The sequence below is a fragment of the Gigantopelta aegis genome, chromosome 9 (assembly GCF_016097555.1).
Source record: "Gigantopelta aegis isolate Gae_Host chromosome 9, Gae_host_genome, whole genome shotgun sequence".
Taxonomy (NCBI): Eukaryota; Metazoa; Mollusca; class Gastropoda; order Neomphalida; family Peltospiridae; genus Gigantopelta; species Gigantopelta aegis.
Window position 1 is genome coordinate 3,066,168 of NC_054707.1, and position 5,024 is coordinate 3,071,191.

Sequence of the window (5,024 nt, forward strand, 5' to 3'; positions counted from 1 at the left end):
CGCGTAACAAACTACACCTCTCTATACGGTTATATCATGCAGACTTATTGTACATGGAAATATCTCAGGTGCCTTAATTTTGTTGTTTCGTCTCTTTAGAGACTCTCATCATAATTTTCTGCACTGAATACTGTAGGCGCCTTACCTAAAACGGTTTCCTTAATATATTTATTGCACTCCACTTCTCGCATCAGAATTTTTTTTTTATATCCGTCCCGAGGACATTTTCGACACGGTGAAATGACGCCCATCATAATGCGCAATGTTTTATCGGGAAGTTGATCCTTTTTACTTCCATTTTGCTTGCTTTAATCTTTGAAGAGCCTCTAACCTGACAGTTCTATGATGCATACCGGTATTATGTTTTAGGAACAACGTCTACAAATATAATACACACTGTGACCTTTCCCCGTTTAGAAATAAAGCAAATTAGGTTCAAAACGACCATGATTCCACACATAAGCGTACGAGGCACTGTCCTTCTAGTGCTGGAGCAAAACCTCAAATTCGGGCACAAATGATACAGATATTCGGTGAATTATGCTAACCTGAAACCTTTTTACCCTCTATTTACTTCTACCCTTAAAATTAGTTGTAATATACATGTAAAAAAAAAAAACACTTAGTGATTCGTTTGCACCCCTATATACCTTTTCATGGGCGTACATAGGGACCAGGATTTCGACATAAGGGTTCGACCGAACCCTGCCTGAAATCGCTTTTTTATAGCAAAATATATCGGGACATTGATATTTAACATTATTATATTTACTCAACATAGAAATATATGCCCAATATCTCTGCAATCTATTTTGGAACCCCCCTTTTCAAAATCCTATGTATTGGAACCCCCCTTTTCAAAATCCTATGTACCCCATGCTTTTGGTAGTAATGCTAATATGAATAAATGTTGTTATCCAGATTCGGGCATTTTCGTTTAATTCGGAACAAAATAACAGCCCCCCCCCCCCCCCCCCCCCTTAAAAATGGGAGCCCGTACGCCTTTGATTCCGCTGTGAAAGCCTGTTACCCGTAGTGGAATGAAATATTTTGTTTCTGAAATCTCCTTCACCCTACTCGGGTGTAGCTCAGTGGTACACCGCTCGCCTGATACGCGATCGATCTAGGATCGATTTCCGTCGGTGGGCCCATTGGACTATGTCTCTTTCCAGCCAGTGCTCCACAACTGATGTAACAAATGCCGTGGTATGTACTATTCTGTCTGTGGGATGGTGCATATAAAAGAAACATTGCTGCTAATCAAAAATAGTAGCCCATGAAGTAGCGGCAGTGGGTTTAGTCTCTCAGTATATGTGTGGTCCATCACCACTAAATAAATGAAAATAAAAATATAGTGTACGAATCGTCCATAGAATGATTTTTTGTTTGTAGACGAATCGTCCCGGGTCACCAGTCGAAATGGATCACGATTGAATACTCCAGGACACGTCGCCGCTTAAGCTTACCACGATAGGAGCCTTGCCCACACCCACCCCCCCCCCCCAGCCCGCCCCCCCCCCCCAAAAAAAAAAAACCCACAAAAAAACAAACAAACAAAAAAACCAACTGGGTCTGTGGTCATCTGGTCAGACCAAAGTTCTAAAATTTCTTTTTTTTTTTTTGAAAAACAACACAGAACCAGAACCAGCTTCACTTTCAAACATTCCAGCGAAATCGTCCAAACACAGTTCAATAGTATTTCGACATTCTCCGTTACGTTACGGAAATTGCCGGAAACGTTACCTTAACAACGCCAATGTTCCTTTGACGTGACGTCAACAATGTTTTGTCGTTCTAATATGATTTGATGTCAAAGCGATACAAAATTAATTTGCGAACAGAATCGCTGTTTTATATTGATGATCAAATTTATTTTACATGTGTATAAATGTAAAATGTGCATGGATCTAGAACTACCTAATGACGACTACTAAGTTCGACTCTGCTGTTGCTAGATTCTCTCTGCAAGTGATGAGTGGGTACGTAAGAGGTAAGTGTTTAAAGTGACAGACCCCAGTTTTTAAACACTACTGTTATTATAGAGCCGTTTTTGATAACTGAAATCAAACATTATACAGATTTTATTGTTTACATTTGTTTACACGGTGTTTTTGGCCATCCTGGCCATTCCAATACCACGCAATGCATGTTTCATATTTTTGCGAACCCAGTATCTCTCAGAAGTAGCGGTTATGGTGACAAGCAACGATGCCCCCAATGCCACCCCCCCCCCCCCTTTTTCCTCCTGTTTCGCCAATGTATATTCATAACATTGTAAAATAAATGTTAATTAATGTTAGGCCTAAATCACTTCAGTTTATTGCATCAATTTAACCATAATAACTGTCTTCGAGGAATAGAAAGTGTGGACACAAAGGGAGGGTGTTGGGGTGAACACCTCCGCCTCTCCCTAATTTGCAACCACACTGTTGGGCCTACTCTTACGAATAGTGAAGGTCACCATTTTGAGCAGAGATGCGCGGTATAACCGGTATACCGATATACCGCACTATGAATTTTCAACAGTGCCATGAGCGTGTACGAAACAGGGGTCGGGGGGGGGGGGGGGGGGGGGTCAACTGCCCCACTAGTTCAAAAACTCAAATTTGGGCAAAAATTATACAAATATTCGGGCGAATTCAGGAGACCTTTTTACTATCATCCTACCCTCAAAGTTAGTGTAATCCATGTAAAAATGCGTAGTGATTCGTTTGCTACCCTGTATAGTTGTTTTGGTAGTAATGCTAATATGAATAAATGTTGTTATCCAGATTCGGGCATTTATCGTTTGATTGGGGCTAAAGCCAGCCTGCCGACTCCTCCTCCCCCCCACCCCCCCCCCCCCCCCCCCCCCCCCCCCCCCCCTCTCCTCCAACAAAACTGGGAGCCTGTACGCCTAAGAACAGTACGTTTCGTGACATTTTTCTAACGTACCGGTACATTTTGCTCATATATTTTGTACTTTTTTTCGTTGCATGTATTATATTTTTAAACAAAAACTACCAGTTTAAGAAAAGAAACAATAGCTTCACTTGTTCGGAACGAAAGCCGGATGATGTCGTGGAAACTAACAAGTATCGTATCCATAACAACGGCTAACTAAATGACAGAACCTTACAAAGTAGTGAAAATTATACCTGCAAAGGCCGATATTTGGCATAGTTTTGGATTGGAAAACCGTAATTATATATAAACCAGTATTTGAGTATTTAATAATTACAATGCTTAAATGGTATTTTTGTTTTAACGATTTGGTAATTTACTAACACAGGGCTGTAGCTAGCATGCCCACCCCCCACCCCCACCCCCACCCCTCCCACAGAAAAAAAATTCGGAAAGCATTATAGAAACTTAAAGAAGAGATTTAGATTATTAACTACTCAGTTCCCCCCCCCCCCCGCCCCCCAAACAAAAAAGCCTAGCTACGGCTCTGTTAGTACCATACAAGATTTGTGCCAAGTTAAAATAAAACAACTTAATCTTGGTTGAGTGATGTATCATTTTATTGAGTTCTATAAAATGTACATGAACTTTATAAAATTCTAGTAAATGAGAAATTGTCTCAAGGGCAATTCTGGTCTGGTGCTTATAAAACTTTGTCTAAGACGAGAGACTCTAATAAGAGTCTGAGACAGTAGTCATGACAACGCCATACAAATTGTATGCGTGTGACGTCATTAGAGACTGAGTCTGGACTCTAAAAGGTTCATAAACACGGGGTCTGGTTCCTGTATTACAAGGGGCGAGACGTAGCCCAGTGGTAAAGCGTTCGCTTGATGCGCATTCGGTGAAGGATCGATCCCCGTCGGTGGACCCATTGGGCTATTTCTCGTTCCATCCAGTGCTCCACAACTGGTGTAACAAAGGCCGTGGTATGTACTATCTTGTCTGTGGGATGGTGCATATAAAAGATACTTTTCTGCTAATCGAAAAAGAGTAGCCCATGAAGTGGCGATAGCGGGTTACCTCTTTCAATATCTGTGTGGTCCTTAACTATATGTCCGACGCCATATGACCGTACATAAAATGTGTTGAGTGCGTCGTTAAATAAAACATTTCCTTCCTTCCTGTATGACAATATATGGCAATACGAAAATTTTACCAATACCCATCACCAATGTTGAGTGTAGCTGGTGACGTGACAGCAGTTCCCTTTCCGCTCTATACGACTAAAAGACCCGCTACCTGTAATACATGTCGTGGCTAATGTATAAATTAATTAAATAATAATTTACGACGCCTGTTTTTTTTTAAACGCAGATATTTAAGTATTGTAATGTATGTATTTACACTCGTGTAAGACATAAACACTGGCTTTGTATTGTAAGTTAGTCCCATTATGATTAGCTATCTGTTTCCGTAACAGTAATGGTGTGATAGCGAATCCTCTCAACTATTTGGTGTATTGCTGCCTATATGCCGCACGTAATGCTCACACGGATGTGCACGGCTCGAAATAGCAGACTGCTAAAAGCAGATAATTTTTACACCCAGCGGGTGAGATAGAAAATCACCTGCTAAAAGCACAAAACAAATCAGATAATGTTTACACAGCGGGTGAGATAGAAAATCACCTGCTAAAAGCACAAAACAAATCAGGCCATTTTTACACCAAGCGGGTGAGATAGAAAATCACCTGCTAAAACCACAAAACAAATCAGATAATGTTTACACAGCGGGTGAGATAGAAAATCACCTGCTAAAAGCACAAAACAAATCAGGCCTTTTTTACACCCAGCGGGTGAGATGGAAAATCACCTGCTAAAACCACAAAACAAATCAGGTCATTTGTCAAGATACAGAATCGTATGTACGATTATTTCAGCTACCATTGAACTAGTAATTCTGTTATATTTTAATAATTTCACAATGCTCTAAAATACATCGTAAAAGTCGTAATTGTTCACACACTATACCAAACCTCCCCTCACCTCGAGTTATATTATTTCCAGCGGGCCATATTTTTTCTTAGAAGTACATATTTCTTTCAACCTGCTATTTAAAAACAAAACAACAACAAAAAA